The sequence below is a fragment of the Dama dama genome, chromosome 2 (assembly GCF_033118175.1).
Source record: "Dama dama isolate Ldn47 chromosome 2, ASM3311817v1, whole genome shotgun sequence".
Taxonomy (NCBI): domain Eukaryota; kingdom Metazoa; phylum Chordata; class Mammalia; order Artiodactyla; family Cervidae; genus Dama; species Dama dama.
The window spans coordinates 34,168,305-34,190,958 of NC_083682.1; positions in this window are offsets into that span (position 1 = coordinate 34,168,305).

Genomic DNA, 22,654 nt, shown 5'->3' on the forward strand with positions numbered 1-22,654 from the left:
TTATATTCAAAGTACTCTGACATTTTCCACTCTTTTTTTTAATCCTATTAGAAACAGTACTGCTCATTATCCTCCAAAATTGATTTCATAATCCACTAATGAAGAGAAACCCTCACTTTAAAAATCACAGTTCTAAAAGCTGAAGGGCCTCCGGGCTCAGTCCTGGCCCCTCTTCTGTTCTTTTTCTCACATTCTCCTTTGGTGAACTCATCCAGCTTCATGATACTGATGATACCTGAATTCACACCAAAGCCTGGACCTCCTCCCGCTCCCTCAGCCTCACATAGGTCAATGGCTTACTTGACATCTGCACTGGGATGCTCAATGGCATCTCAAACCAAACTCCTGGTCCCCTCCCAGGCCCAGGCTTCTTGTAGCCCATCCCGTCTCATGAAATCGCCACTCCATTCTACAGACGCACAGGCTCAAGCACTTAGAGTCATCCCTGATACTACTCCATTTCCAAGCCACTTGTAGACTCTTAGCCTCAAATATGTCTAGAAATGAGCAATTCCCACCACCTCCACCACCACCTCTCTGGTTTTACCGCCATCTCCTCTCTCCTGGATCACTGCAATATCCTCTTAACAGATCTCTTGTTTTCATTTCAGCCAAGTCATCCTTTAAAAATATATATCATACAAAAATATATCAGGTCACCTCTCTGCTCAAAACCCTCCAGCAAATCCCCACTTTATGCAGCATGAAACCCAAAGCCTACCCCCAGCCTTCAGGGTTCTCCAGGCTGGACCCGGCGTCTCTCTGACCTCGGGTCTTGCTCTTCCCTTCCCCTTTTTCTGCTCTCACTAACTGCCTGCCACGCCACTCACACTCCTCACTCAAGGTCTTGGCTCTTGCTCTTCCCATTGCCTGCACCTTTTCTTTGCCTATTATCCACGTGGCTCACTATGATAGTCAGGATTCTGAAAACAAAACCAGTAGGATGTTTACAGGTAGAGAAAGAGATATATTACAAGGAATTGGCTCCCATGTTTATGGAGGCTGATGAGTCCTAAGAACTTCAGTCAGCAAGAGAGCTGATGGTGTAGGGGGCCTACAGGCTCAGGACCCAGGAAGAGTGAGGTTTCAGTTCAAGTCTGAAGGTAGAAGAAAAAAAAAAATGTCCCAGCTTAAAGGTTTCCAGGCAGGAAGTTTTGTCTTTACTGGAGAAAGGATCAGCCTTTTGTTCTATTCAAACCTTCAACTGATTGGATGAGGCCCACCCACATGAGGGGAGCAATCTGCTTTACTCAATCTACTAATTTCAATGTTAAACTCATCCAAAAACACTCTCAGAAAAACAACCAGGATAAAATGTGACCAACTATCTGGGCACCCATGCCCTAATCAAGTTGACATATAAAATTAACCACCTACTCCTTCCTTCACCTTTAGGTTTCTGTTCAAATATTGCTTTATAAAATTTTCTATAACCATTTAGATATAATAATACTCTTGTCCTTTCTCATGGTCCTTCAAATCCCCTTACCCTGTTTTCTCTTTGTCCAAAGCACTTATTACTAACCTGACTTATGTATTTTTTTGTATTATAATTGTAAATTGTATTATTTTCTAACCCGAATTATAAACTCCATGAGGGTAGGGACTTTGTTTTCTTTCCAGTGCCTAGAACAATGCCTGGCATTTAATCACTGCTCAACAACTTATTGGAAAGGGACATATTAATACATATTTGTTACCCAAACCTTTTTGACCAAAGACATTTCAACATTCACTTACATACCAAATTGCTGGCCACAGGCATTGGTTCCTGCAAAAATCCTCTGGTCAATAATGTGTTAAGTAACATTTTTTGAATTAATGAATGATTCTTTAGATAGCCAATGAAGAAGTCATTCTTGGGGTTGGTACTTGCCCTGAGCCAGCCAGTAGCCACCTCTTATAAAGAACACTGCCTTTGATTTCTGACTGGGGCAGTAGAAGGACTAAGTCAGAAGGGGCCTCTGCACATGCCAAGCTCATATATGTTGAGTTGCATATATCACAAACCTCATATTTTTCTTCGTTGGTGTGGACTGTCAATCAGTGTTTTTGTCTTTATGAAGTCCCATGAAAAATAAAATTACAGAGCCATAAAAAAACTTGAAGATGTTCTGCACCTTCAGAGAAGAAAAGGACTGATTCCAGCTTGTGGAACAGAGAATCTTGGTAGAGAAAGGGTATCTTAACTGAGGCCTGATAGTAGGAACCAGGACTGGAGATGAGGCTGGGAAGGAAGGGCAAGTCAGCTGGAGGAGCAAGCATACACACAGATAAAGGGGTGGAAATTACATCTGTATGCACAAAAAGAGTGAGCAGTTTTACCTAGCATCTTATTCAGTTCAGTTCAGATCAGTCACTTAGTCGTGTCCGACTCTTTGTGACCCCATGAATCTCAGCATGCCAGGCCTCTCTGTCCATCACCAACTTGCGGAGTTTACTCAAACTCATGCCCATCTAGTTGGTGATGCCATCCAGCCATCTCATCCTCCGTCGTCCCCTTCTCCTCCTGCCCCCAATCCCTCCCAGCATAAGGGTCTTTTCCAATGAGTCAACTCTTCACATGAGGTGGCCAAAGTATTGGAGTTTCAGTTTCAGCATCAGTCTTTCCAATGAACACCCAGGACTGATTTCCTTTAGGATGGACTGGGTGGATCTCCTTGCAATCCAAGGGACTCTCAAGAGTCTTATTAGTACCAGCTAAAGCCAAACCATTTTCCTGGGTGTAAGATCACTGACAAATTCATGTGAGACATAATACAAGTCCTCAGGTTTTATTTTCCTATGCAGTAGTTAAATGGCCTGCATTACCCAGATCATTGCTTCTCCTCTCCCCTCTGGTGGGCTCTGCATCAGGGAAACAAAAGCTTAGACATCCCCTAGCTGCTTCTGTTTAGGACACCTTTGATATTCAACAGGTCCAAGGTGAGGCTGCAGTGACTGCAAGAAATGATAGGAATTTGTACTTGCAAAATGCTTGTCTCCACTTTCAGAGTGTTTAATTAGTTGATTCTCACATATTCTACTATGCAAGGGCACCCGGATAGGCCTCATGACAGTATTAGCTTTTTTATTTTTTTTTATAGATCAGGAGCAGGAGGCAGGGTAGAAAGGGTAAATATCTGACTGAACAATTTGAAGCTTGTCAGAGCCATGATTTTCCTCTCCGTGTTCAATAATTTCAGAGCTGCTCCTGATTTATTCAGACTTGCCAAAGAACTGTATTCTTTTTTATACACTGCTTTTAAAAAATCACCAACTTTTAATCATTTTAAGGACCTCTTGGAAGAAAGAAGAAAGACGGAAAGTTGTTCTTAGCTCCTAAGACTCTGACTTTCTTTATTTTTTCATTCTGTCTCTGTTTCTGTGTCTGTCCATTTGTCTGTCTCCTTGTCTCTGCTGTCTTTGTCCATTTAGTCTCTCTGAGAGGCAACAGAGTCTACTGCGCAGGAAAGAACAAGACAGGTTGGAATCTGTGCCTCACCAGCAAGTTGCTTAACCTTTCTGAATCCTGGTTTTTTTGGACGCAGAATTCGAAGTTGCTTCAGGCTAGAGGAGGCAGGGTGGTGTGACAAAAAGCTAGCATTTCTTGGTTCTTATGGGGGCCCTGTCATATACCAACTCAGTGGCCCTGAGCAGGTTCTTAACTCACCCCCTCTCCCCACCCCACACCACCCACTGCATATCAAGTTTCTCACTTGACAGAGTAAGGACCACATGAGGCTATGGGGAGAAAAAGAAGAGGCAATGACTTAGAGCATGGCTTTGAGCTCAGGATGCCTGAGGTTTGACGCCCACTAGATATTAGCTGTGTGGTCTTGGATAAGTAACTTACTAATAATAGTTAATAATCATTGTGCATGTATCATGTGCCAGGTACTACTCTAAACTTTTACTTGGATTATCTCAATGCGTCTCCCTAATCTGATAAGGAGGGGGTGATCCTATCTTCTCTATCTTATTTACAAGAGAATGAAGGCTCTAAGAGGCTCAGGCAATTGCTCAATGTCAAGGGCTAGGACCTGGTGGAGCAGGGAAGCCAGTCCAGCTCTTGACCAGAGGGCTATCATGACTCCAGGGTTTCATTGGAGATTGCAAGTCCACAAGTAGAATTGTTATATGATAAGTACTAAGCAGTATTTCACGAGGCTTTGACCAGGAGTAAATGAGATGCTATTTATAAAAGACTTATCACAGTGTCTCATGTAATACAATCCTATAATAAACATCTGCACATATGTATATATAACCCTACTTATTTAATTTTGGACTGTGACGGGGTAAACCATATACATTTATGGTATATGAATAAGTAGCAGTGACCTTTTACACACTCTCCAAGTCACTGTCTTGATGACACTCTCTGACATTCCTTCTAGCTCTGAGATCAGACCTTCTGTGATTCATTTTCCCCAGGCTTTCTCAGCTCCAGCCGAAGTTCCCAGGCCACTTGACACAGTGATGACAAATGGTTCCAGAGCTCTTTGACTTCTGTATTAATTAAATGTGAGAAAACAGAGAGTTCCGTGAAAACACACCGCTGTGGTTTCTTTTTAAACCCTGTACTTCCACCTCAGCTTGCAGCCGCACCGCTCACAACAGCCTGCAACAGAACAGGGTTCTATTCATTCTGCACGGTGAGTCACACATCTGTTATCAGGACTGCATCTCATGTTCCCAGAAGAAAAGATGCCCCTTGAGAAGCAAGGGAGGAGAAAGGTGAATCAAAGGTGAGTCATTGGTGCACAGGGAGCACACGCAATGCCAACAATTACCCACTTAGTCTTTCACTCACTGATCACTTATTAAGGCCTCCTTCAGTACTAGGCGCAAAACAAACAAACAAGTCCAGTAAGTATTTCTTGCTGTCCTGAGGAGAAGGGAAAGGATTTCCTATCCATTGCTTGCTTGCATTGGGTTGGGCACTGATCTAGGAGTCTTCACTTAATCCTTACAATAATCCCCTTGAGATAGGCATGTAATTCCCATTTAGAAGATAAGGGGATTGAGGTTGAAATCATTCAAGGGATTCATCCAGGGATCATATAGCTGGGAACTGGTAAGATTTGGACTGTGGTTCTGCCACCATTTTACCATGCCTCTGCTGCGAGAAGCTCATGTCCAATGGGGGAGATAAATCCAGATGATTATTTCTATGGAATAATAAGGTTGTGGAAGTTTGGTCTTGCAGGATGCGTGAATCTTGTAGTGAGAGCTCCTAGCAGGTATCATGGGATTTGCCACTCCCAGTCTTAGAGACTAGGGGCATGATGGATCGGGTTCTCTGCTCACTGGGTGTTATCTCAGTTCCTCTGTGTCCATCTCTTCTGTTCAACTGCAAAGGAAACCAAGGTGTTCAGGAGGGTGGAACCACATTGAAGGCTGCCACGGCTGCTGGTAGAAAAAAGGGAGGAAGCTGTATAGCCCTGGCATGGCTGGTATATTGTAGAAGAAGCTTCCAGGCTTCCTAAAGCATGTAGCGCACCACTTCGTTTCTCTGCTTCAAACCCTGCAGTAACTCCCCAGGCATAGAAAAGGGACCAAGTCCTGAGCTGGGCTGTGAGGCTCCTCTGTGAGGCTCCAGCCTAGCTCTGCCCCATTCTTTACCACTTCACCACTGGCTCCTGACAACTCCAGCCAAGCCACATCCCTCTTCTTCCATTCAGGACTTTTTGCCTTTGCTCAACCAAGTTTTTCTTTTTCTTTCTTTCTTTCTTTCTTTTTTTTTTTTTTTTTACCACTTATGGCTTAACTTGAAAGTCTCCTTTGCCGTGAGAACATCTCAGATATTTGCAGGTGCAGTGAGTCACTCCCCTGCCTGCTCTGCTTTCTCCTAGCACTTTGCCCGTGCTTCTGAAACAGCACAAGGCTTAAACTGCCATGGATGATACCAGCTGTGAATGCACGTTCCATATGGAGACTTGGTTGTCTTGGCTTCCCCTCCCTAGAACCTTCGATTGTGAAATCAACCAGGAAACTGTGATGTGAACGCAGCGGGTTTTAGTGTCTGTGCAGTTGTTTGCCTGTGTGACTTCAGGATTGCTCCCCACCACCCCACTCTGCTCTGAATTAGGGGGCCCTGATTCTTGCAAACCATACCTTCCAGGTACCTTTGCAAATCACATTTCCCAGGATCCTTTTTCAGGTTCTGAGATCATATCATTCGGGCATCAGGAAATCTAGAGGTCAATTCTGGCTGTCACTAAGCAGTTTGGGGTTATTTACATAGTTTTTTGGGGGTTTTAGATGATGACTCATTAGTGAAATGATGATGGCAAATTGATACTGTGTAAGAACTTGAGCATCCTTGCATCATTTATCCATGCATTTATCTATGTATTTATCCATCCATCCATCCATCCATCCATTCACTTAGTCATGAAACACATATAGACCTCCTCCCTCTTCCAGGCAATGGGGACACAGAGGCAGGTACAGCATGATTTCTACACTCAGGAAGCTCAAACTGGAGCAACAGAAACACTTTTAGAAAGAGAGAGATGGGAGCAGATGTGATCTTTAGGAAATATGTGGGCCAGTCTACTGTGGGGGCCAATGGGAGCCAATTTCCTGATGGCAGAATAAAAGCAGTGGGTAAAAATCAGAGGAAGTCTGATTGCATCTCCAGAAGACAGGGCGAATTTTCCAACAATTAGGGAAGCTCCACACTGACATTATAAAGCAGTGATATCCTGTCAACAAACCGATCCAAGAAGGAGCCCTAGCAGGCCTCAGGGGAATGACCTCCTGCTCTGGGAAGATGGCCTAGATAGTCCCTAAGATGGATTTTTAATTCCCAAGATACCATGATTCTGAAAGTCCAGACTTCTAGACTCCAAACTAGTGGCTTGAAATTCTTTTGAAGAAAGCAGCATATGTTTACCTTTTAAAAAATCTTCATGGAACCCCCAACTTATCAAACCAATAAAATTGAAATGACTCTGCAGGGCCCGACTCTCCTGATCTTCCCCGAGATCCTAGGAGAACAGGTTGAAGACCACAGCTCTAGAGGATTCGAGTCCTTCACTGAGCAGATCTGAGCAGTAAGGCCCTGTTGGTCCAGCACCTCATGCTTCAGGCTCTGTACCCTCAACATCTGGGCCCTCTCCCTCCCCAAAGACCCTCTCTGACCTTGGCATCTACTCAATGCCACACAACTTGCAGCATATGGCCCTGACTCTGGGCCTGGTTCTGATTTTGCTCTCGTATTGGGGCTTCAGTCAGCAACTGACTTTAGTCTCCATGCTCTTGGCTCCTTGTCTGCACCTGGAAACCCTGTCAAGGGGGACTTCTGCCCTCCTCCTCATCTTCTCCCTCACCATCTGCCCTTTCATTCTTGGCCGTGAGCGCCTCCATTTTGGGGCGGTAACTCACATTTCCTGAGCACACCCTCTGAGCCAGCAGCAATGCCTGTGTTTGATACTCACTTCAAAACTGTGAGTAAGGCTTTAGCATCTGTACCCACATTCCAAATGAGGACACTAAGCCCCCTAGACAGCAAGTCACGTGCTCATGTTCTCTCAGCTGACAAGATGCTGAGCTGAGCGCACCACCTGGTCTTTCCGGTCCTGGAGCCCATGTCCAGTTCAGACCGCAGAGGAACCTGTCCCTCCTGGGTCTGGGTCCTGCCTTGCTCTTTTTGGTTATCCTTGCAAGTGCCAGAACCACCCACTGTTTGAACACAAATTTCCTACCTGGTTTCTGAGTCTTGGCAGCCTCTGAATTCTGCTTTGTCTTAATCTGTTTACAGACTCCCCAATTTATTAAGCCATCACTATGTACTTGGCATGGATTTCAACACTTTATATGCATCAACATATTTAATCCCTTCAACATATATTAAGAAGTAGGCATACTTCTTATATCCAATTTACAGATGAGAAAATGGAGGCCCAGTAAGGTTGAATAACACAGTCACAAAACTATTACATGGTAAAGCAAACAAACCTGGGTATCTGGCTCCAGATCCTGAATTCCTAATAAATAAACCCTGTATGTAATATTTTGACTGGCCAACTATATCCTTCTTACTAGCAGTTGAGATGGTTAGACTCAATGTAATAAGGATTTAATGAAGCTTAGTGACTACCCCTCCCTAGAGGTGTCAGAATGGTAACTTTTCTGCATGGCTACTTTGTCATGAGACCAGGTTTTTATTTAAGCTAATAAATCAGTAATGAGAGGGGTGCATGTGTGTGTGCGCATGTGTGCTGACATGGGGAACAAAGATATCTCTGCATACATTTCTTGGTAAGACACCTTTTCCATTTCCACCCAGCTGTATCAGAATATCTCATTTTGCTTCAATGAATAGTTGAAGTTCTGGGCTGACAAACAGATTTTGTCTCATGTTCCAAATTTGGTCAACTTATTGTGGCTGCTTAGAACTGTGAATTGGGAAGGATTCTGCAGTCTCATTTGGTCTCAGTAGGAAAGAGAGTGATGATCTATTAATAATGCCTGCCATGAGCAAGGCAAGGGATGTGAAAGTGATGCATATGAGTTGTTTACCTGATATTCATGGACTGATTTCCTAGCCAGGCTCTTATCTCTTTTACCTCAATAAGTGAAATGGGCAGAACTACCCTCATACTAAGATGTGACCTGTGCTTTGCTAGGATCTCCGTCTATTTCATCTTTGAACAGCCTCAATACAGAACACGTAACAGTAGATGGAGAGGGGAAGATGGGGAGAGGGGCTTACGCCAAGTGTTGCTTGAGTATGTTTTGTCTTGACATTCCTTCATAATTCAAATAGAGTACAGAAGCTTCATTCGTAGCTCGGGGAATCAGAAGAGAAGATCCGTGTTTCGGTTTAGTTCTGGAGCACCGGGCTCTGATATCTTTCCCAAAGGCAGTGTTCTACATCTTACCTTGCTGAAAGTCACGGCAACAAAAACAGCAGCTCCAGGGCTCTGAGCTCAGGTTCCTCCTTCACTGTTCTCGGAACAGGTTCTAGTAGACTGTGAGATCCACAGTGTTTTCCCTGAGTCTTTCCAGAGCTCATTTTGCCTCATCTTTCAGTGTTTAACTCAGACGACTCTAAGTTAAAAAGGCTCTCTGTCCATGCCCCGTCAGAAGTCTTCCTTAGCCATTCTCTGCTGTACGCTTCGATTCTCTTCATGTCTTGCTTCACTGGCTTGACTTGTTTTCCTCATTGATTTGTTTACTTGTTAAGTGTCTCCCTTTCCTGTTTGCCAGGTGAGCCTGATTGTTTTTTTTTTTTTTTTTTTCTTGTTCATAACTGCATCACCTACACCTCTGAAAAGTAAAATAAAATCCAAGACTGAGGCCAGAAATTCCATGCATGGTCCTCTCTGGTTGAGTGATAGGTGTCATTTCAGGGTTTGCCGGTGGTTTGGACCACCTGGCACAGGTGAGACAATTTTCCCTTGAAGCAGCCTGGCTCTCTGAGGTTTTTTCTAGTCCAGGTGCATCTCTACCCTTGATGCTCTTTTCCCACGGTACACACCCAAGGTGCCCTTCCAGCTGGCCTGCAGCCTGGGGTTTCCATTAGATCTGTCAGAAGCTAGGGAAATCAGATTTCTGGTAGTTTCCCATCGGAGGGTGCTTTGTAGGCTTTTTGCTCACTGCCCCCCTCCCCCAAGCTTCTTAGATCAAACCCAAGAGTCTCATGCTGGCTGGAAGAGTCCAGGTGCCCACCTTCTTCCAGGGCGGCCTTGTTAATACACGTCTTTGGCCATATCCCTCCCACCTCCCCTCCACAGTCTCCCATGGCTGCTCAATGCACATAGACCAAAGTATTCAGATTAAGGCATTCAAGGCCTTTCAACTCTCTGTGTTTCTTGTTTCTTCTCTTCATTGAAGTCAAGAGTGGATGTTGGTCTGTTCCCTGCATGTGCCTTGTGCACGCTCTCTCCTGCTCTGGTCCTTGCCCAGTATCACTCCTTGGGCCATCTTCCTTGTCTTATCATTGGAATGAATGATGCGCCTATGGACCCCCTAGCACTCTGCATTTTTCTGCATTGCTGCATGCGGATGTATGATTTTGGAATACATTTTTACACATTATCTCAAATAATAAAGCCTATATGGTAAGATTTTTACCTGTTATCCTAAATAATAAACCTGAAGATAAGTACTACCTCTATATTTTTGTATCCTTAGTACACCCAGCAGAGTGTCTAACCCAGAGGACAAAAGAATGGAATAGAATCACATCTTCATTTTTGTGAAAGAAGGGGAAAAGGCTCAGAGCATAAGTGTCTTGCCCAAATTCATGCCACTGTTGCCACGGGAATCAAGATTTGAACACCAGATCTCTTTTTATTTAAATCACAGGTCACACACACAAAAGTTCAAAGGGATCAGGCAAATTATTTAAGCACTAAAGCATGTGGATGAGATAAAACCAGAAGTGAGGGGACCTATGTATCCAGGAGGAAGGCACCAAACTGCTCAGCTGAAAATCGTCAGGGGGGCATGCAGGTCCAGTCCGCGATATGCAGGTTCCACAGAAAGTTTAAATCTGATTTGTGCGTGACATCTCATGAAAGTTTGAGTGTTGCCAACTAGTCCTAATTAAAAGTAAGCATGATTCAAACAGCTCCTCTGTGAGTCAGATGAGCCCTCAGTCTGCCAGTTGGTGACCTGTGATTTTCATCTCCATGGTCACCCTGGAGATGGTACTGTGGATCAAGTGGCTTAGATTTGCAGAGCAAGAGACAAGTTTCAATTGTCTTTGTGGCCGAATTATTTAAAGCTACTGATACTGGTCTGATTTTGGGAACTTTGAGGTAAGTGGAATGATATTGTTGATTCACCTGGGTGCTTTGAAGTTGTGTCAAATGATGACTTTGCTTGTCATTAAAACTGACCGAGACTACAAAGCCACAGTCCTCAAGACAGTATGGTACTGGCACAAAGACAGAAATATAGATCAATGGGACAGAATAGAAAGCCCAGAGATAAATCCACGAACCTATGGACACCTTATCTTTGACAAAGGAGGCAAGGATATACAATGGAAAAAAGACAACCTCTTTAACAAGTGGTGCTGGGAAAACTGGTCAACCACTTGTAAAAGAATGAAACTAGAACACTTTCTAACACCATACACAAAAATAAACTCAAAATGGATTAAAGATCTAAATGTAAGAACAGAAACTAAAACTCCTAGAGGAGAACATAGGCAAAACACTCTCCGACATGAATCATAGCAGGATCCTCTATGACCCACCTCCCAGAATATTGGAAATAAAAGCAAAAATAAACAAATGGGACCTAATGAAACTTAAAAGCTTTTGCACAACAAAGGAAACTATAAGCAAGGTGAAAAGACAGCCCTCAGATTGGGAGAAAATAATAGCAAATGAAGCAACAGACAAAGGATTAATCTCAAAAATATACAAGCAACTCCTGAAGCTCAATTCCAGAAAAATAAATGACCCAATCAAAAAATGGGCCAAAGAACTAAACAGACATTTCTCCAAAGAAGACATACAGATGGCTAACAAACACATGAAAAGATGCTCAACATCACTCATTATCAGGGAAATGCAAATCAAAACCACAATGAGGTACCATTACACGCCAGTCAGGATGGCTGCTATCCAAAAGTCTACAAGCAATAAATGCTGGAGAGGGTATGGAGAAAAGGGAACCCTCTTACACTGTCGGTGGGAATGCAAACTAGTACAGCCACTATGGAGAACAGTGTGGAGATTCCTTAAAAAACTGGAAATAGAACTGTCATATGACCCAGCAATCCCACTTCTGGGCATACACACTGAGGAAACCAGATCTGAAAGAGACACGTGCACCCCAATGTTCATCGCAGCACTGTTTATAATAGCCAGGACATGGAAGCAACCTAGATGCCCATCAGCAGATGAATGGATAAGGAAGCTGTGGTACATATACACCATGGAATATTACTCAGCCATTAAAAAGAATTCATTTGAATCAGTTCTAATGAGATGGATGAAACTGGAGCCCATTATACAGAGTGAACTAAGCCAGAAAGATAAAGACCAATACAGTAAACTAACGCATATATATGGAATTTAGAAAGATGGTAATGATAACCCTATATGCAAAACAGAAAAAGAGACACAGATGTACAGAACAGACTTCTGGACTCTGTGGGAGAAGGCGAGGGTGGGATGTTTTAAGAGAACAGCATGTATATTATCTATAGTGAAACAGATCACCAGCCCAGGCTGGATGCATGAGACAAGTGCTCGGGCCTGGTGCACTGGGAAGACCCAGAGGAATCAGGTGGAGAGGGAGGTGGGAGGGGGGATCGGGATGGGGAATACATGTAACTCCATGGCTGATTCATGTCAATGTATGACAAAACCCACTGCAATGTTGTGAAGTAATTAGCCTTCAACTAATAAAAATAAATGAAAAAAAGAAAAAAATGACCGAGAACTCCAGTGATGGTCTGCAAATGGGCTTTGCTATGGACAAGGCAGATCAATACAAATTACGAGAGGGGTCCCTGGTTGGATTGGCTGGCTGTCAAGAAAGATAAAATACTGAAGAACCATTGAAAAAGGAGTCTCTGAATGCCTGGCTCTTTGGAAGTGGAAGGCAATTAACCAGGTTACATACATGGGGTGGGAGTAGTGTGGAGCCTTAGAGAAAGTGATCAGCTCCGTCTTAATAGAGGCACTGAGAGTCGGCAATGGGAATTTTGGCTATTGACTTGAGCATTCATTTATTATGACAAAATGAGCCAGTATTGACCTTGAGACCCTAATGCAGGGTTTCAGTCTGTTGATAATAGGCTGTTACATGCTCTTTGTAAATGCTGGTGATGAAAGGTTGCTGTCCTTTCAATTAGAAAGGAAACAGTGTCTTTTAGATTCATAGGTTATCATGCCTACACACAAGTTGGAAATTGGGGAACAGAGGTGGACAGCAAGAAGTCAGCATAGGTTCACATCTCAGTTCCACTTCTCACTGGCCTTATAATTTTGGGTGTGTTGCTGAACCCATTTTTAGTCTCAGATTTATCATTGCTAAAATAGGGGTGATAACTCTTTACTCTCAGATTGATTGGGAGACGATGATTTTATAAGCATACTTTGCAGCAGTGCCTGGCACAAACTGGATGCCGTATCCACATTTATTTTGTGTCTTTTCCCAGTTTCCACAGAATTTTACCTAAGTCACTCTGGGGACTTGCTTGGCTTTCTATCTGAATTTTATAGTCTCTTCGTTCGTGCATTTTCCTCTATTCAGTGATGACTTCTTTTGGAGTTGAGTTTTCCACTGATTCACCTGTACATCTTTCACAGGGTTTGCCCGTAGTTAGGTCTTGAATCCATGTATGTGGCTTGATAGATTAATGACACAGGAATTGCAGATGCTGGTCCTGTCAGCATCTTCCCTGTCAGCCACTACTCCATATACCTCAGGATGAGAAGATAAATCGACTAGTCCCGGGGTACTGATGCTTTCCCAGATCATCACCTGCTTCAAGTACAGACCGATGCTACTCAGCATGGAAGGAAAAGCTATAACTTCTATGACTGAGGGTGTGAAGTAGAACCTAGGGGTCTTCCTTGAATATTTGACTTCTGCGAAGGACCACGGAGGAACAGAGAGATTTTTCTAGGCAGAAAATGAGAAAAGCCATTCTAGGCAAAAGCATCAACCTGGGCAAAGTTATGAAGGTGTAAAACTATAGGAGGCGTAGCTAGAAAAAGAAGAGAACTGGACTTCGTGAGCACCTACTATGTGCAGGAGCTTTATATCTGTTATCACATTTCATCCTTTTACTTGTCTTGCTGGGAAAGTATAGTCCTTTCTATTTAAAGGGCGAGGGAAGAAACGGTGATCACATTTAGTAACTTGCTTGGCTTACACGTGAGAAACTGGCAGGTCTGTGTGATGCTGACATTCTCACACCAGGGTGCATGGTGAAGGGCAGGGTGGATTGAAATGGGCTAAGGAGTTGAAATTTGCTGGCAACTCCCTAGTACACTTGCCTCAGCTTCAGTCCCAAGAGTCAACAGAGTGTCTGCCTCTTTGAAACTGTAGTTTCTTTCAGTTTTGAAAATTTCTAATGAGTTTGAAAAGTGATCCTCGAATATCCAGGAAGAAGTGGGATTGGGCATGTGCAGAGAGAGATTTGTCTTCAGACGCAGGGTTTGTTTCATTTTGCAAGTTGTAGCCAAGTGACTTGAGCTCTTCTCACACTTGGATCTCAGACAACTTGCTGAGATCCATATTATCTGATCTGGGGTGTTTCTGTGCAAAGTGTTTTTATTTTATCAGGTGCATTTCACTCCAGAATGGCCCAGGCTAATCGTCCCGGCGATGCCTCGGGAAATTGGGTTGGCAATTTGCAGAGGCGCCGGAGAGAGGTGCCTCCACAGGCGGTGTTAGTCCAGGTGCATGGGGGCTCCTGATAGAGTGTCTCTGGGGAGGAATCTGGGGCCCTCCTTCTATCTGATGTAATCATCTTTTAGATTCCGGGGGCCTCTGGGTTCCGACGGGCTGGCAGGCTGAGCTGTCATCTGTTTCCTAAGTTGAGTGCCAATCCTCAGTTTGACTTTACTCACTGAGTGTGGAGATTTCTTTCAAAAAGGGAGTGTAGATAGATGGGTATTCAGCACACCATGTAAAGATGAAAGAGGGGCCACATGTGCAGGAGCTGAGACTTTGAGGGTCACACAATTTGGACTTAGAATCCTTCTCCTCCCGATACTAGTTGTGTGACCATAACAGGGAAACACAAAACCGATCCCACATTGGATTTGTTTCTTTTTTACTTTAACCTTTGTATTCTATTGCTCTTGCTCCAAGTTAAGAATGATGCCTAGTGACTTCCCTGGTGGCCAGTGGTTAAGAATCTGCCTTGCAATGCAGGGGATGTGGGTTTGATCCCTGGTGGGGCAACTGAGATTCCACATGCTGCAGCGCAACTAAGCCTGCACACCCTAGAGCCTGCGAATCATGACTACAGAACCTGCACGCCACAACTACTGAGCCGCTCCATGGGCTCCACACAACAAAAGACCCCATGAGGCGCAACTAGTCAAAATAAATAAATATTAAAAGAAAGAATGTTGCCTATAGGCTGAAATATACAGAATAGCCCATTCTCAAAGCTCTGACCTTTATTTATTTATTTTTTTTGGAAGTAAATTTTATTTTATTTATTGTTTTTCCATTTATTTTTATTAGTTGGAGGCTAATTACTTTGCAAAATTGTTGTGTTTTTTGCCATACATTGACATGAATCAGCCATGGATTTACATGTGTTCCCCATCCCGATCCCCCCTCCTGCCTCCCTCTCTATCCCATCCCTCTGGGTCTTCCCAGTGCACCAGGACCGAGCACGTGTCTCATGCATCCACCCTGGGCTGGTGATCTGTTTCACCCTTGATAGTATACTTGTTTCAATGCTATTCTCTCAGAACATCCCACCCTTGCCTTCTCCCACAGAGTCCCAAAGTCTGTTCTGTATATCTGTGTCTCTTTTTCTGTTTTGCATATAGGATTATCATTACCATCTTTCTAAATTCCATATATATGCATTAGTATACTGTATTGGTCTTTATCTTTCTGGCTTACTTCACTCTGTATAATGGGCTCCAGTTTCATCCATCTCATTAGAACTGATTCAAATGAATTCTTTTTAATGGCTGAGTAATATTCCATGGTGTATATGTACCACAGCTTCCTTATCCATTCATCTGCTGATGGGCATCTAGGTTGCTTCCATGTCCTGGCTATTATAAACAGTGCTGCGATGAACATTGGGGTGCACGTGTCTCTTTCAGATCTGGTTTCCTCAGTGTGTATGCCCAGAAGTGGGATTGCTGGGTCATATGGCAGTTCTATTTCCAGTTTTTTAAGGAATCTCCACACTGTTCTCCATAGTGGCTGTACTAGTTTGCATTCCCACCGACAGTGTAAGAGGGTTCCCTTTTCTCCATACCCTCTCCAGCATTTATTGCTTGTAGACTTTTGGATAGCAGCCATCCTGACTGGCGTGTAATGGTACCTCATTGTGGTTTTGATTTGCATTTCCCTGATAATGAGTGATGTTGAGCATCTTTTCATGTGTTTGTTAGCCATCTGTATGTCTTCTTTGGAGAAATGTCTGTTTAGTTCTTTGGCCCATTTTTTGATTGGGTCATTTATTTTTCTGGAATTGAGTCTCAGGAGTTGCTTGTATATTTTTGAGATTAATCCTTTGTCTGTTGCTTCATTTGCTATTATTTTCTCCCAATCTGAGGGCTGTCTTTTCACCTTGCTTATAGTTTCCTTTGTTGTGCAAAAGCTTTTAAGTTTCATTAGGTCCCATTTGTTTATTTTTAAAGCTCTGACCTTTAAAGGTATAACGCTTCTCACTTCATATAGAGATAAAAAGTTGCAGAACAGAGAATAATGTTTGTCCTGTTGGAAGTTCATAGGAAGATGGTGACCTGACTTATGTGGACAGCTACAAGAACAAAGGATTCTGACACCAAGAGTTTGCAACGACCAACCACATCCCCTCCCCATGTAGTGTAACTCGAGGAAGATGGTCTTGTGGGACTCTAGTCCACCACCATCTTAGTCTGCTGGCTTTACAAATCAAGTCACTCTTCCTTGCCTCTTGATTTATTGGCCTGTAGTGGGGTGAGTGGCATGAGCTTGGACTTGGTAATATGACAACAGGGTGAGTATATTAACCATTGCATACCTTAGTCTCCTCAACTAAAATATGTCAATAATAATAGGTTTTCTCCTAGGGTTGTTGTGAAAATTATATAAAATTGCATTGTAAAGCTCCAAGTGTACTTCCTGGCATATACCACCCCTACTGTATTGTCCCTGATTGGGAAAGAAGTTAAATAACTTAAGTGATAAGTAATCAAAGTATTATTTTATACTAAAACAAAGACATACTTTAGGTAATAGATATCAAAATTTGCACGACATTTTAAGATTTATAAAAGAAACCTCAAAGAAATTTTAAATTTCTAGCAGTTGCCTTGAGCTAAGCTTACAGATTTCTAGAGGGAGCCTATTTAGCTATTGTAGAGATTTGGTGGAAAACTTCAAGTACAGATCAGGTCCAGTCTTCCAACCACTGAAGGAAGAGTCTAATCACCAGCCACAGATTCTGTTTACATATTTAAGTGTTCTTTTCCTAGATGGAATGTCAAAATTACCTCTGTGAATAGTTATACAATCATTTCCTTGAATCACAGAATTAGAGAGAGCTCAAAGAGAGCGTTATGCCTCAGACACCTCACTCTACCAGTCATTTGCCATAATGGGTCCAGGATAGTTCTGAAAACAGGTTTTCTGCTTGGTAGGAAACCCAAAGGCCGTCATTCCCACAGATGGTGATAGTTCAGGTGCAAGGTGGCTCCTGGTAGAACCTCTTTAGGAGCTAAAAATAAACATAGGGCTATAGACAATGGAATCTGCAACATTCTTGATGAACACGCTGGATTTTCCATAGGATTTATAATGAGATTTTGAGATGTTACAGAGTAGGAAGCCATCAGAGGACCTCTTGGTCACAGAGTGTTTAATAGACTGGCTAAGTGTGGAGACTCAGGAATCTATGTCTGAGTTCATATTTTGGAGCCAGAAGCCTTGGCCAGTCATTCAATCCTTCTGAACCTCAAGGTAGGTTCTGAACCTCAACCCACCTCCTCTGCAAGCTAGCCCTCATATTAGTAGCTACCTTGTCTGACTGTGGTGAGGATGAGACAAGAGAAGCACAGGAAGCTCTTAGCATGGAACTTGGTCCAGGATAAACTCTCAACAAAAGATAACTCACACCTCCCATCACTGCAGCTACTGCAGCCAAGCTGTACAAACACACATGGCTGACTGGGACCTTCTGCATCTCTAACACACAGTCTGTGTTTCTTTCATGATTTGTGTTGCTTTCTCCCTTGAATCAGCAGGATTTTTATCCCTGTCATATCTCTGCTAAGTCACCTTGAGCACAGCTGACCTCAGACAGTTTACGGTAGTGTCCTTCCAGCATTCATCTCAGGATTAGGTCTTGGTTCGGATCCTCAGATAAACCTCTTTGGCTACCTACCTCCCCGAACCTCCCCAAAAAAGAACACTTTGCAGTGATGTTTTCTTTCTCTGGTCACTAGTTCTCTTAGTTGGAGCCTATAGACATAACATCTGATGCAACACATTATATTGTAGTCTTTTGAACTTTGGAAACATACATGTTGAAATGTGAGTGAAATTGACTTAGGCTCTAAGTTTTAAAGGGGCTTCCCAGATGGCGCTAGTGGTAAAGAACCTGCCTGCCAATGAAGGAAACATGGGTTGGGAAAATTCCCTGGAGAAGGCAATGGCAACCCACTCCAGTAATCGTGCCTGGAGAATCCCATGGACAGAGGAACCTGGCAGGCTACAGTCCATAGGGTCACAAAGTTTTAATGGAGTTGGATTTACTTGTATGTGGAACATTTAATCTAAATGTCTGGACATTTTACGAAGATGAAAACCACACCTTGACCTCCCGTGAATAGACATGGTGTTATGCTCACCTCTGGGGGCTGTTTGAGCTGCATGACATGCTCCAGCTCTGATCTCTGGCTGTCATATCAGTCATCTCTCAGAAGTTTCCTTCCTGCTGACAGTGTTTTGGGGACCAGCACACTGCCAGGACATCTTCCTAACCCCTTTACTATTGCAAGAGTGAGCAGTACCTGTCTTGACAGGTGAAAAGGGAGATCCTTGACTCTCTTTTCTGGCCAGAGAACCTCTTTTTTTTTCCCCCCTCTTGGAACCTGGGGAAGACAGGAGGGGTTTTAACCCTGTGTTCTTTATGTAAAGCCCTTCATTTAGAGGAAAAAAAGCCTGCATCTCGATCCTTTTCTGAAATTAGAAAGTCAGTCTCAGATGGGACACATGCAGGTTGGCATTTAGGACTCAGCGATGCCTTTGATGACCAGGTATTGTGGAAAGGGCATGAATTTTAGAACTAGGCAGGTCAAGACTCAGATGCCTGCTCTGCCACTGACTAGATTAGGCAAGTCACTTATGTAAGCTTACATTTCCTCACTTGCAAAAGATACCATCTACCTTTTAGGACATATTAAAATCACCTAGCACTGCTTGCTTGGCTCCCACTGAGTGCTAAATAAGAAGAGTCTTTCTTGTTTCTCTTTTTCTTTTGGAAACAAAATACTGCACCGTGTGCCAGGGTAAAGGAATTCTGGTGTGGGCTCAGCTACAACTGATGCACCTGGAAATGTGATAACCTACCTTTCGGGATGTCAGTATTCTCATCTTTAAAAAAGATGTTAGGATATTTGTTAGCATCCTTGATTTGACATTGACCTTCTTTAAGGACATGACCACTTCCTTTCCCCTCTGTTACCCCAGCCATATTGCAAATGTCCAAGTCGGTTTCCCCTCTGTGGCATATCATTCACAAAACCAAACCAACTCTGCTGCTTAGTTATCTCCACAGTTGAAAAAGAATATTTTAAAATAACATTGTAAAGCAATTATATTCCAATAAAAATAAGTAAATAAAATTAAAGAAAATAAAAATGTTTAAAAAGTAGGTACATTCTACATGATCAATGGACAAAAGTAAAACTAGAGATCATTACAGAAAAAAATAAAATGAAAAAAACTGGGTCTTCTGTCCTATGCAGAACAGACTTCTGATTTTACCCAGTTTCTAGCACAGAGTCTTCTGTTATTACTCTCTAGTTTTCATGATCTCAGGATATCAAATCAGTCAATCCTAAAGCAAATCAATCCTGAATATTCACTGGAAGGACCGGTTCTGAAGTTGAAGCTCCAATGCTTTGGCCACCTGATGCGAAGAGCTGACTCATTGGAAAAGACTCTGATGCTGGGAAAGACTGAAGGCAGGGGGAGAAGGGGAAGACAGAGGATGAGATGGTTGAATCGCATCACTGACTCAATGGACATGAGTTTGAGCAAGCTCTGAGGGTTGGTGATGGATAGGGGGGCCTGGTGTGCTGCAGTCCATGGGGTTACAGAGCTGGACACAACTGAGCTACTGATCAATAACAACAAACCATGATCTCATGCCCTCAAATCAGAGATATGCAGTGTCCTCTTGCTTTGCACAGTCTATGTGGATGGTGTGAATACCAAGATATAGAATGTCTTAACAAGACCCCAGGGTTTGTTTTCGAAGCTGATCCGAAGTGTTGACTTGCATGATTTGCCATCCCTAGGACAGTGGGCAAGTCACCACCTTCTGAAGCCTCTGTGTCCTCACCAAGAAGATAGGGACATAGGAAGATAACAGCTTTCAGACCCATCTGTTAAGGCCATTCAGTAGATTGCAGTAACATGGTATACATAAATGGGGCTTTATGCAGTCTTTTTATACATTGTGAATTCTCTTTACTCTTCTGAATCTCAGTTTCCTTATCTGGAAAAGGGGTTGATGAGGTCACCCTCAGGGAAGGCGGTTAATGTACCAGCTGGCACAGAGCAGACACTCGGAGAATAGCAGCTTTTAATTATCTGTGTGCAATCTCATGATAGCCTCGCAAGATTGAAATCCCATTATAATTCTATTTACACATAAGGAAGGAAAAGTGCTGTGTTAAAGGTTATTATAATAGTGCTTATCACTACAATGATTATTTTTTAATGTTTGGGAGCTAACCAGAGCAGTTTATACACACTCTGTTCCTCATTTTAATAACAGTAGCATGGGACTCAACGTATGAAGTCTGCTTATTGGCAATTGACAGTTCATGGAAACCAGTGAGAAATCAACTGAGAATCCACTTCTAAGGGATGCTGCAGGCACCCACCAAGGAGGATTCCCTTTCCAGAGTACGTGCTGCCCGTAGGGACTCCTGGCTACTCTGGAGCCCAGTCCTTATCAGTGTGGTTTCTGCTGTTTCCTCCATAAAAAGTAGTATGTGACAAGCCTGCTGGGGCAGGAAATAGTTTTGCGCTAATGAGTTTGTGCTTCACTGACGCTTTCCCATTAAAATCATGTTAACTGTGCCCCCCTGTTAATCATCCCCAAATCAGTTTATTAATTAACTCATTTTGGGAAATCGCAATTTAGCCAGAGCTCTCCAGCTCATTAGCATGTTACCAGGATAGAGAAAATAGATGTCATTGAAATCCCTCCTTACATGTTTAGCTCATCAGGGCACGGAGCCTTTGACCCTGTTGGTTTGCTCATTCATTAATTCATTGGATAAAGAATTGTCCATGAAAGGCTCCCATGTGCCTGGCTCTACACTTGAGTTAGGGGTAAAAGACAGAAGGGACAGCCTCTGACTCCAGATCATCGGGACGTTGCGGGGTGAGACTCAGGAACCAGTGTCAGGGGCCTGTCTAGGGTCCTGCAAGCTTTAGATGACCCTTTAACCAGACACTGTCTCAGGAGCAGCCATCGCCTCTCAAAGTCACTTGCAATTCAGTGGGAACTGGTTAATGCATTTGTGTAGGTAGCTCTGAGAATATCCAGCCCAGTATTCATCTTTGTAATAATGAAAATATGAGTAACAATAATCATGCAAGTTCAGTCGCTCAGTTTTGTCCAATTCTTTGCAACCTCGTGGGCTGTAGCCCACCAGGCTCCTTTATCCATGGGATTTCCCAGGCAAGAATACTGGAGTGGGTTGCCATTTCCTCCTCCAGGGGATCTTCCTGACCCAGGGATCAAACCTGTGTCTCTTGCATCTTCCGCATTGACAGGTGGATTCTTTACCACTGAAGCACCTGGGAAGCCCTTAACAATAAGAGCTAAAATTAATTGAATGCTTACTGTGTACTAGGCACTGTTTTAAACATTTTCTAGGCAATCACTCAATAATAATAATTTAATAACTCAATCAATAATAATAATTGAGTTAGAAAGTCATTTTGTCTTCACTAGAATCCTATAAGCTAAGTACTAGTAATCTCCTCATTTACAGATGAGGAAACTGAGGCAGGTTGCACATACCTGAACACAGGCAGTTTGGCTCCAGAATCAGATAAGGAAATGAGAACCAAGGCAGGAAGTGACTTGCCCCAGGTCACCTAGTGAACAGGGAGAAGAGAATTTGGGCCTTCCCTATGGCCAAATTGATATGTGCCCTGCTATTTGCTTCCAAAAATTTCTACCTCTGATTCAGGCCACTTCTCCTGAAGGTTCCCTGTAAAATATAATACAGATTCTGTGTCTTGAAGCTATGGTCCAGATTTCAGTTTGACTCTATCTCCCGAGCATTTGGCACAATAATATCGACACAATTGATATTTACAGATTGTTTACATGAATGCATAAATATTTAGGGTTTAGTCATTTGCTAACATGAAGATCTGATCCTAGAGAAGCTACAATTTTCGGCTGCATAAATGTGAATTCTTTCTAAACCTCAGTTTTCTCATCTGCAAAATAAATCTGAAAATAACTTCCCAGGAGCACCGTGAGGTTAAATGAAATGAAATTGAAAGTGTCTCGTGACTAGTCCCTCACTAGGCCACTGTCAGCAGAAGTCAGCCTCCTTATTAACTTGGCTATTTTTGAGTGTCAGGATGGTCCCCACTGAATGGCCCGGGGGCAGCTGGGAGCCAGATGACCTGAAAGCTGTTGGCCTTTCCTTCTGCTCAGGGGGCACCCACAGGGCAGCTCTGGCATTAGCAAGCTTGTCTGCAGATTCTGTGATTTCTCTGGATGCCTCTGCCCACAGGAGATCCAGCC